The sequence below is a fragment of the Quercus robur genome, chromosome 11 (genome assembly GCF_932294415.1).
Source record: "Quercus robur chromosome 11, dhQueRobu3.1, whole genome shotgun sequence".
Taxonomy (NCBI): Eukaryota; Viridiplantae; Streptophyta; class Magnoliopsida; order Fagales; family Fagaceae; genus Quercus; species Quercus robur.
This window is the reverse complement of record NC_065544.1, coordinates 2,916,605-2,929,821: the sequence shown is the minus strand read 5'-3', so window position 1 is coordinate 2,929,821 and position 13,217 is coordinate 2,916,605.

Sequence of the window (13,217 nt, the reverse complement as noted above, 5' to 3'; positions counted from 1 at the left end):
TTTTTTAATATTTTCAATAAAGATTTCCAAGATTCAAGTCTCCCTCTTCCATTGAAACTATCAAATTTGAAAAAAAAAAAAAAAAAAAAAAAAAAACTAATCTAATTGATCATGATATTTTAAGTAGGGAAAGCCTGCCAAACCCAATCCACTATCAGCCCTACATATCATTTCTCTATCATTTATTTTCTTGAAGTGTCTCTCACAGACCACAGTGCACACTAATTGGACTTGGAGTGAATCCATGTATCTTGTGTCTTGTTTAGAAGTTTGCTTGGGCCTTATAAAGCCCATAAATTACAACCAACTTTCTTTCTTTTTTTTTTTTAAACTGAAAAATCACAATCAACTATTGTGATAAGGATTGAATAGACACGTGGGCAATGTAATTAATTGTCAAAACATTGTAACTAATAATCACATTATTCAACAACCCCCAAAAAATTTGCAATCAATCATTAATATGCATGTTAGGTGGTTGGGAAGACCCCAGCAATGCTAATTGGAGCCCACCCTTGTTCTCAACACAGTGCAAGTACCTTAAAATCAAATATAATTAACCCTGGACCAAAACCCATCTGTTCTCTCTCTCCTTAAAATCCTACTTTGGATTTTTATAATTATACAATTATTATGGTTTGCAGCAACCACACCAACATTGAACATACACTCCCCTCCTTAGTCTCTTTTTATTGAAAGCGGTATTCAGACACACACTAAATAGTAAAAAAAAATTGCTTTTTACTGTCAATACCCAACACAACTAAGGAATAAAAAAACTTGTCACTCGCGTCAAATCTGAACACAAATTCAAATACAAACTTACAAAACAACCAATATGTTTGTTGTTGGAAGAAATTTTCTTTAGTTGGTTGTTGAGGGTTTAAAAAACTAGAACAAGAAGAAGTAAAAGAAGAAAAATGAAAGAAAGGTTAAAAAAACTTGTATAGAAGTCAAATTCCAAAAGTGGTTGACAGATAATGAGATAACCTTATCTTAATTACGTGGCATGAGGCCAGAAAAAAAAAACGTGTCCCACGCCACCAGGGCTATGGCCTAGGGGGGGTTATCAGAGAGAAAAGCTCACCAATTTATCAAAACCAATTCAAAGTGGAATTATAAGAGAGAAAGTCGCAACCCTTCACATCAGCATTTCTTACGCCACCAGGTTATCAATAAGAAAAGCTCACTAATCTATCAAACTAATAAGATGTGGGATTTACCTATCAAACTTAATCCACGTGGAATTTACATTATGACATAGTGGCATCTGACCCGTTCTTATTGGGTTAATTCAGAGTTCAATCTCTCACAACTTCACTTGGTAATTAATAATAATAATAATGTGAGATTATAAGATAATAGTAATTTATGATTTTATGTAATGTTCAAGTTAATTGCTAAGTCAATGTTACAAAAGAGACAAAATAAATTTTTTTATAAAATATAAAATTACATTGAGCTACGCAAGACATTTTTTTTAAGAGAGTTTCAATTTATGGCGTCTACTTTTAATGATAGTTCTTTATCATCAAACCAAGATGTCAGATCTCTTATTCAAACATCAAAGACTTTACCGGTTGAGCTAATTGGAATCCACTACATGAAGACATTTAGCATGTATGTATTAAACCATATTATGTAAACATGTTCTATATAAATTTTAACATACTACATTCCATAAAAAGTTGTGGTCCATATTGGTTAGGGTCTTAGTATGGGGTCGGTTTTGAATTCAATTAATAGCTTTTTATTACCTGAAAGTCACGATGTTCTAATTAGACCTAAGGTCAAGTTATAATTCAATCTACCTCATAGAGTGCATGTGTCTTGCACCATCGCATTTGTCTTTTTTTTTTTTTTTGAGAAACAAATACACACAAGGGAAAGGGAAAGGGGTTCTAACACAAAGGCACACCACAACTCCACTCAAAAGTCATGATAAATTTTAAGGGAGAGTGGGACAAGTTATACTATACACAACACACTCTCTTAAGCAATGTGGGACAATTACCCATTCTTTTTTTTTGAGAAACAAACACACACACACACAAGGGAGAGGGAAAGGGGTTCGATCGCATTTGTCTTGGTTAGTCTATGTTGAAGGAAAATGGATAAAACAATTAATGTTGAGTGCACCACATTATGTTTTAGCGTGTTTATAGAGAAAACCAAAAGTAAGTAGGACCTCACAGAGGGAAAATAACAGCTAATAGGGAGATTTACATATTGCTTGAGCAAAGAGAGAAAAACCAAGTAGTGTATGACTAGCTCTCCTGTTAGTGTCTTTGTCACTCTTTATATGAAAAATTTCACTTCCCTTTTTTTAGAGGTGTAAAGGGGATTATGGAACAAAAACATATTTGAATCTTATTGGCTAGTAACCCAATACATAGCAGGACAAAATCCCTAATGAGGTACTGTTACAATGGGTGATTGTTGGGTATACAAGTGTGCATGAAATTTCACATAAAATAAAAATTAGAAGAGTAGTGAATGGTTAATATAACATATTTTCAATCTTCCCCTCATATATAAGTATTTTCCCTTTTGTACGTGGACTTCCTAACTTCTATTTGGGCCAATGAACATGTCCTACTAGCTCCTATTGCCTAGGGGATATATTGACATGTGATTTCCATGGATGACGTACGAGAGGCCCATAGATGACACTATAGTGAAGGAAGAGCTCATTGGCAAGAGGGAGCGAGTAGGAACTATTCGTTGGCCGAAATAAAAAGTTAGAGATACAAAGACTCACACGTGAGACAGTGGCGAGCTAGCGGTCCAATATTTCTTTTCAGGGGGTTCATTAAAAAACTTAAGTTAAACAAAATTAAATAAAAAGAGAACTTAAAAATATCAAGTTATAGATGAAAAAAAAAAGTCACACAAAAATATATGAAATTTTACAATTTTCTTTTACAAGTCTTCATATTTTGTTAAGTTTGTATAACATTTTTATTTTTATGCAATTGTTATTATCCATTTGTCATTGTTTTTATAAAAATATTTTAAACCGAATGACAAAACTGAACCCACATGCATTGAATTATTTATTAACCCAAAGAGCTACATTCATCTATATATATAATACACTATGTGTCTACTTAATCAATCAAATGTTTGAACAATCACTAATTTTACTTTTTTTTCTTTTTTAAATCACTTACTTTATAATAAAATGTTATTATAATATGATAACAATACACACATGTAACAAACCCTATATATTTACTAATTATTATATTATATTATATTTATATTATACACGCACACATTCATACAAATAACATTATAACAAAATATAAATAAATAGATAATGCACACAATCTATATTCGATACACACTCACAAATAATATATAAATTTATAATAAAAAGTGAACTCACAAACATTCACTCTTTACTCTTCGAGTCGGAGATATTGATAGTTAGATAGAAAAAAGAAATTCATGAGAGAGAGAGAGAGAGAGAGAGAGAGAGATTTGTGATCTATATTGTTGGTTGGTTTTGGGATGGGTAGATTTGTATTATTGTTATATATATTTATTTATTTATTAATTCATCAAGTCAAGGGTTCATTTGAACCCTTTGAAGAACAAGTAACGTCGTCCCTAACGTGAGAGGGGGATTCTTAGGTATACATGTGTGAGCAAAATCCAACACAAAATAATAATGAAAAGATGAAATGATTAATGTATCATAGTTGGATCCAAACTTATAAGTTTAACCTTTTGGGTTAAGTAGTGTCACTATAATATGTTATATAAACCCCACAACTAGAGGCTCTCAAGTTGTTATGGGCCTGCTTGGCAATGTTGTTTTAGTAACGTTGTTTAAGTGTTGTGAAAATAAGTGTGGGTGAGTGTTGTGAAAATACATTTTGTTTTGTTTAAACAATGAAAACTGTTGTTTAAGCAACACAACCAAACATATCCTATATGCCTATCACTTATAGGTAACTCACGAGAGCAAAGTTCCTTGACTTTGACTTGAAAGAAGATGATAGAGGAGGAGGAAAATATAGTTGTGTGAGTGAGAAGAAAACAATAGATTGGATTTGGAAAAAATTTAAAAAAACAATTAGAAAAATTAGAGAAAGGATATAAAATCTATTTGGAGACTGCATTTGGAAAATGAACAAGCTAATAGATAGATTTTATATTAAAAAATTCCAACGACAACTTCTTCTTTTTTGCTGAATTCCAACGACAACTTGAATGTAAACTTGCCCACATTGTTGGAGATGTTTTAAGAGCCGATCCTAAACTTAAAAAGCCCAACAGTCGTATAACACAACAACAAAACATAAGCATAATCTGAATGTGTGTTGGGTCAGGTTCCGCGCAAGTTTGCAACCACTTCTGAATCCAAAATAAACCAAACACATGCCACTGTGGCTTGGTAGCCCCTTTCAAATTTCAAGTCATTACAATTTACACAAACAGCAAGGACAGTTGAGGAAGCAAGCAATTGGGTGTTGATCCATTTTATACTCCAAACAAAGGAGACACCACACGGAGTGTGGTTTGACGGAAGGAGTTTTTGTTCCAGCACCCAAAAAAGAGCAGTTTGAACGATAATCTCAATAAGACCTGTGTGGTATACATGGTATTATTCATTGTCGTCACGTGACGTGAGGTTGATGAGCTCACACCGGAGACCTCCATTTTTGAAAACAAAACAAAAACAAAAACAAAACAAAGGAGACAGCATGGCATGATACCTTTGATTCAAACTCATGTAGAATTGCATTTCTTGATAGAATGTTTTTGCGGGGTGGACCATCCAACTCATGACTAGAAAATAAATAAAAAGTAGTATATAATTTTACACTACCAATAATGACCTATTATTGACGCTTAGAGATAGAGTAGAGTGAAAGAAAAGTCATGCTCACAACTAACAAATTGAAAAGCGATTAATTATTTGGAATTGGTGCCCACTAACCTACCAAACTGCCCACTGTTTTTCTTTCTAGTAATAGCACTTAATCTTATGGGGTTAGTGCCGGTGCAAGTAAAGGACTTTTTAATGTCTCTGTATCATCACCCATTAACAGAATATCATCATAAAAAAACTGTCATTACCTATAATAATATTGATTAGTGATACCGTGATTAGTTCATACTGTCCTTAAAATTTCATTTTGGAGTCTATATGGACCTTTAAAACCTTCAATTCTAACACATTCCCGAAAACTGAGGCTATAAATGGCCCCAGCACTTGAGGCACGAGTAAATGGGTTGCCTTTTGTTGGTTCTATTTTCTCTTGAAATCAATCATTTAGTTAGGTTCACACACACCATTCTTTTGACTTTGAGTCCTCATTGTAAGTTGTAACTTAATTTTTTTTTTTTTTTTGGTAAACATAACTTAAATTTTAAGACACTAGTTTCGGCAGTGGATAGAGAAAAAAAAAAGTAATTTGGTGAAATGAAGGGAACAGAATATTTTTTTTTTTTTTTTAGAGATAATTACAACATGCTGCTAATTAATCCCGTAATTCGAACCCTTTCTCCCCTAGACCCCAAGCACTTTTTATGTATTCTAGTCTATCTTTTTTTTTTTTTTTTTTTTTTTTGAGAAAAAGTATTCTAGTCTATCTAAGAATAGAAGCAAATAGGTTAGTTTGATGCAATATTAGCACATTCCCGAAAACTGAGGCTATAAATGGCACCAGCACTTGAGGCAAGAATAAATGGGTTGCCTTTTGTTGGTTCTATTTTCTCTTGAAATCAATCATTTAGTTAGGTTCACACACACCATTCTTTTGACTTTGAGTCCTCATTGTAAGTTGTAACTTAAATTTTAAGACAATAGTTTTGGCGATGGATAAAAAAAAAAAAGAAAAAAGAAAAAGAAAAAGAAAAGAAGTCATTTGGTGAAATGAAGGAACAGAATAACTTTGTATGTATTCTAGTCTATCTTTTCTTTTTTTTTTTTGAGAAAAAGTATTCAAGTCTATCTAAGAATAGAAGCAAATAGGTTAGTTTGATGCAATATTAGCACATTCCCTCTGCAGTTAAAATGTAGTCATAGTGTAGCAAACACGAAAAATTAATGAGCTGTAATGACGTACTTTACAAATTAATGTCCTATATTTTCTTAGGTAGACTTTTTTTCAAAGTCTCAAGTCTTTTTAGGTACAATTCATGTGTGGAATAATTAATTTTCCTTAAAAAAATATATTGGTTAAAAATTAGGAGGGCTCAAAAACACAATAGACTCGTAAAAGTCTTATAAGACTCAACCCGAGTTGTTTTGAACTATTTTAACTAAAAAATATAATTATCAAGAGTCTTGTAACTTAATAAGCACCTCTCCAAGTACTCTAGAAAGGATTTAAGTTGCAGGATTATTAGTATATTGTAATTATCTTTAAAAAAAATGTTAAAAATATAATTATATATAGAAAAATAAAAAAGTTTTTAAAACATTGCATCACTTAACACACATTTAGTAAAATTTAGTTAATCTAAAACACAAGCTTAGTCAAATTCAATTTATTTTTATCTCACACATATACTAATATATATTGAAAGAGGTTAAGAGCTTTGTAATTTAGTAATATAACCTAGTCTCTTTCATAAAGAGAAATAGAGTTCAAATCTTCTCTTTTTACTTGTAACAATTGAATTATGGACTTGGGTCTAATGTTCCTATGTACTGAATCAGCCAAGATCATGAAACGTAATCAAAATTGAATATGTTCCATAATTGTGACTAGTCCAATGCACAGGAGTATTAATTGAATTACTGGACCTAATCTTTGCTATAGAATTATTTGTATATATACCCACCAAATTTCACTCTTAAAAAAATAAAAATAAAAACAAATTATTTATACATGCATATTTGCCTCCACCAAATTAACTTTAGGAATAGTCCATGGAATGAGTCACGTGAAAGGTATACGAATGACCGGTAAGTATATGAAGACCTTTGCCAATGACCTTTGTAACGGTCTATCGATCAGCAATTCCAAATCTGCATGGATTCCAAATTTTCCAATATATGTACTGTTTTGTGGGAGAAGTAGACTTGACTTTACGTTAAAGGTGTGTTAGGCAAACCGAACTACTACCATCCGTTGCCCATTGCGAATAAAAGAGAAAACAATCCAATGACACTACTTGGGCCCCCCCCCCCTAGGCCTATCCATACGTCACTTCACTTTCTAACTTATATTATTAATTTATTATTATTGCTTTTTATTTTCTATTTTGTGTCCTACACCAAATTCTTGCTGTCACGGTTTTTTTTTTTTGGATAAACCGGATGCATTTAAGAAAAGCTAAGAGTTTGACCGAGGCACATGGTACATACCGCTAATCAAATACAGCAGCATTGAAATTTCTAAAGTAAGAATCAAAAATAGAAAAGCCTTCCATATTGATGGCTCCAAACTTTGCGAGGGGGGTTGGCACATTGGTTGGTCTCTCTAAAGTAGTGCTTGATCTTCATTTGTGGCAGCTGATTGAGAAAGTAATTGCGGCCCGCAATAAGAGAAGAATGAGAGTAATGCCACGCCTCATATTAATAAGAGTAATGCTAGATATATTAGATAAAAAATGGGTATTTGTACCTAATTTAAAATTTATGTAGGAAAAGGCCTATGTTTTGAAATTATTTGGCAAAATATCTCTGTCTTTGAAACTCGATGATAATAAAATCGAGTTACCGAGTTATAGGTGAAACTCGACATCAACAATGTTGAGTTTTATACATATGTTGCCGCTTAGATTTTAAAAAAAAAAATAAAAAAATAAGTGGAATTCGACATTAGCAATGACGAGTTGCACTTAAAAATATACATAGAACTTGATTTTGGGAATTGTGGGGGCCATTTTATGAGGAAGTATTGTTAAAAGCAGTATTAACTGGGCCTATGGCCCTATCCGAGGATGTTAGACCATCCGAGGAGGCCCAAATAAGGTTATGAGTAGAATAAAGTTAAGAGAGCAGTAGAGGCAATGTGAGATGGGTCCAATAAGTGTCTGAGGACAAAAGTATTCTTGGCAGCATGTGTCCGAGATGAATCTGAGTGCCTTATCATAACGAACTTACTTCGGGGCTACGTCACAACTGAGGGTAGGACATTGGACCAGGGATAAGGATAAAAAGGCAAACAAATATCTTCAAAGGCTGCGACCTCTGCATTAATTGCCTCTCAACCAACTCTCTGGCCGCATTAATGTGGAAGTGATGCCTGAACAGTGATCAAGCAGGCTTACAGCTACTAGTTGATGGTTCCAGGAAGTGTTAGATGGGACAGGAAGGAATCCCCCTAATCTAGCATACACGTGTGTGGTAAGGATGACACGAAGATTGCAGTATATAACCTGGAAGAATGCACTGAAAGAAAAAAACGGGGATACCATTTTTGTCTTGAAGAAAACCACATAAAATAAAAAACTTAATTTGTTCCAAGTACAAATTTGATAATCTTATTTGTGTCAAACTATCTTGAATCGTTAAGTTTAGCCGTTTTTCTTCTGGGATAAATTTAGTTCTTCAATCCACGCTCTACAAATTTACTGTTTGGGCCGTTAGAGTTTGAGCCCAATCCGGTTTTGGGATCAATACAATTTCAGTCCCTACAGGAATATTAAGTTTTACACCGAACTCGATTTCGTTAAAATCGAGTTTCAAAATAAGGACATTTTGCTAAATAGTTTCACAAACAAGAGTATTTTGCTGCATAATTTGTAAATTAGGGACAAATACTTATTTTTCCTAGATGCTAGAGTATTTGTACTTTTGTCAATTAGTGTCGTCAAGACCTAATAATTCACTTTGTGTCAGTATTTGTTTGGGAAATTTTGGTGGCTTATTGCATGGTATTTGTTAAAAGTTATAATTTTTTTTTTTTTTGTTTAACTTTTATGTTAAATGTGTTATAAGAAGTTAAAAGTTACTATTAATAGTTAAAAGTTAAAATATTGACAAAAAAGTTGAGACAAAAAATTAAAGTAAATTTTTTTTTTCGGACAATTCCCAAACGCATATTCAATTTGGTTTGTTGGAGCGGAAAAATTACCATAATAATGGCTCATTTCTTATATGTAAATAAGAAGAAAGCAGCCTGGCAAAGCTTGATTTACTAGAGTTTATAGTACTTGAAAAAAAAAAAAAACACTTATTAGATTTGCTAGGTGGATGGAAAATAAATGAACAAATAATCTGATAATTTTTTGTTTTTGAGAAAGAAAAAAAAAAGATAATTGAATATATATATATATATATATATCAAAGAAAGAATCTCTTATATCTTATAAAAAAAAAAAAGAATCTCTTATATATTAGTACTTTCCCATACAACATCAACAGCACCGTTAGCTCTTTTCTCTCTCTTCCCGAATTTGTACTTACATTGAAAAAGTACATAGCTTAAAGGTCAGTTTGGTTGAAGAAGTGAAAAAGTAGGGGGATGAAAAATTAGTGAGAGAATAGAAAATGAGATGATGGAAAATATTTGGTTTTCCTTCATGTGTGTTTGGTTGGAGGAATGGAAAAGTGGGAGGATGGAAAACTTTTTTGTTTGGTTGGAGAGAAAAATGAGAGGATGGAAAATGTAGTTTACATAAATTGACTATTATGTCTCTACTATATAATATAAAAATTAACACAAATACATATACATTTATATTACTTTTTTTTATTATTATATATAATTTAAAATTTATGGGCAACAAAAATTGATTATACTTGGAAGATATTTTCAAAAAAAAAAAAAACTTTATCCTCGTGATCATTGTTACGTAAACTGGGAAGATATTTTCCCAAAAAAAAACCTTTATTCACATGATCATTGTTATGTAAACTGGGAGGACGTTTTCAAAATTAAAAAAACTTTATCCACTTGCCTTCTCAATAAAAAGGCTAGTGGGCGACTGGGCAACTGGGCAAACCTGACAAAACATCCTTCACCTGACAGCAGTTCAACTAGTTTTTAACACATCCTTCACCTAGCAGCAAAACACAATTCAACAAATATTTAAATTTTCTTCCCCTGGGCAACAAAACTCACTATTCAATAAATATTTATAAGTTCTTTACATGTCTCAAACTAAATTTATCAACACACTATATATATACATTCTTCCACTTCGTGGTCAAAGCAATAATGTTGAAGATGAAATGGTATTAATTTCATTCATTCATAGCACAATGCAAGTTAAAATATTACATTATCTTCTAGTGTCTTAATCGAAATACAAAGTCATCAAAAAATCAACAAGAAACAATAGATTAATGAGGAATATAATGAGGACAAGAAACAATAGAATGAAGAATATAACAAGGACAAGGTGAAAAAAAAAAAAAAAAAAAAAAAAAAAAAAAAAAAAACCTGGAGTTCACGTTGTTGTGCAGTGAAGATGCTAAGAAAGAGATAAGAATGAAGAAACAAAAGGTTAATAAAGTCATAGGTAGTGGGAAAATGAGAGGGATAGGTGAGTGCAATAAAAGTTGGGATATTCGTGTATTTTATTACCCATATCATATTTTCTCTCTAGTTTTCCTCTCAAATTGGGAGGACAAAATTACGTGGGCTCAGAGGGATTATTTTCCACCCCATTTTATTTTTCTATTGTTTTATTTCCTGAACCAAATAAGAGAAAATTTCATTTTTCACCCTATTTTTCTCTCATTTTTTTCCATTTTCATGTTTTCACCCCAACCAAACATATCCTAAGTTTATACATAAGTAACATAATGCATCCATCCACGTTCTTGAGAGAGCTACTTCAATAAACTTCAAAAGTTTTATCTTTGCGACCTGTTATAGTTCATCCAATTTTTTCTCCCTTTGAGAAGATTCGCCTATTTATAGCACACTACCTTTGCGCAATAGGAGGCATAATTGTCCAATTTTATTAAGTGGTTGTGTGACTCATATCAAACAAATGGTACGTATATCCTATACCCTTTATACACCAGTTGTAGGTAAAGCACCTAAGATTTTTAGTTTGAAGTGAGTGGTGAAATTGGGTAAACAGTGATGCTACTTTCATAAAAAATTTCACAACATATTTCATACTAGTTGAATTGACAAACTTTTATTGATTCTTAACTGCATCCACTTATTTCATCCAATTTTTTCTCCCTTTGAGAAGATTCACCTATTTATAGCACACTACCTTTGTGCAACATGAGGCATAATTGTCCAATTTTATTAAGTGGTTGTGTGAATCATATCAAACAAATGGTACGTAGTATCCTATGCCTTTTATACACTAGTTGTAGGAAAAGCACCTAAGATTTTTAGTTTGAAGTGATTGGTGAAATTGGGTAACTAGTGATGCTACTTTAATAAATTTCACAACATATTTCATACCAGTTGAATTGACAAACTTTTATTGATTCTTAACTGCATCCACTTATTTCATCAAATTTTTTCTCCCTTTGAGAAGATTCGCCTATTTATAGCACACTACCTTTGCGTAACAGGAGGCATAATTGTCCAATTTTATTAAGTAGTTGTGTGACTCATATCAAACTAATGGTAAGTAGTATCCTATACCCTGTATACACTAATTGTAGGTAAAGCACCTAAGATTTTTAGTTTGAAATGATTGGTGAAATTGGGTAACCAGTGATACTACTTTCATAAAAAATTTCACAACATATTTCATACCAGTTGAATTGACAAACTTTTATTGATTCTTAACTGCGTCCACTACTAACCTCATATTTTTATCTACAACTAACAATATGCCATATCAATATTTGTTAAATTTGTTGTCAAATATTTTGTGTCTATAAACTCTTTATAGGGTAACTAATTTTGCTTAATTAATTTTGGGTTCCAAATAATATTATCAACAATATTAGCAATTTAAAATAATAATCACACAGAAGAACACAAATATTTACGTGGAAAACCCTTTCCCTTTGAAGGGAAAAACCACGGGATAAACTCTAAATAGTTTCACTATTATCAAATCAGTTACAATAATAAAGAAAAATCTCTTTTATTTTTCTTTGCTCTCTCTCTCTTTCACACACACACACAGGATAAACTCTAAATAGTTTCACTATTATCAAATCAGCTACAATAATAAAGAAAAATCTCTCTTATTTTTCTTTGCTCTCTCTCTCTTTCACACACACACACACACAAATTATCGCTTTTAAAGGCAACAACAGTTTTCTCTCTCCTCCTTTGTTATCTTCTCAAATGCAGCAACTCTTTACTCTCTCCTTCCTCTTGCGTTCCTCCCAAGCGAAAATCCATTTTCTCTCTCTTGGTTTCATGCTCTATTTTCCCTCTCCCCACAGGGATGACCTTTGGGGCAAAACCATCAAATTCTTTATAGCATTGTCTATTTATAAGACTCTTTTACTATTCCCTCTTAGATTAATAATTCATTACCTCTTTAACAAGGAATAGACTTCCTTCCACATCAAGGAATAGTCTTTCATTCTATAACAAGGAAACCTAAATTAATTTTTCATTCTTCAACTAGGAAACTTAATTGACTTTCTAAGTCACAATTGGAATTTGAGACAATTTCCCAACAATTAAGTCAATAGTTAGTAGATTATGTGGTCTATTATTAGGAGTGATTTTAGTACCAAAAAAAAAGGTCATTGCCACTATCATGCATCGTGATTTTACTTATCACTTTCACATAGACTTACATTTTTATCTATTATTTTACAATTTGCCACATGGATAATTGTAGCAAAAATTGTGATTTTTTATATGACCCAGAATTTTTGCATTATTAGAGCATTAACATTAGTCTGTTTATAATAAAAAAAAAGTGTAGAATTTACACAGTTTTGCCTAGAAATGACTTACATCAGTTTATATATAATTGTGTAAATTTACAAATTTATTATAATAACTATGTAAATTTATACTGAAACTATTCATTTTTTATTTAATTAATTAATTATTTTACTTATTTTGAAAATAAAAAAAGAGAATGGATGGAGATTGTTTGAGTAAAAAATAAAAATAATTAAAAAAATAATTTAATAAAATACAATATAAAATAGATAATTTATAGGAAAGTATTTTAAAAGACATTTAAAATAATAAAAAAAGTAAATTTTTATATAAAAATAAATAAGAATTTTTGCGGTGATAAAAGGTTGGTTACATACTTCTAAAATGTAATCATTCTGCTGTAAGAATGCATGCCAGACATTGCATACGTAGTGACATGACATTGGTCTCAAAAGTAGAGCTCATATATATTGC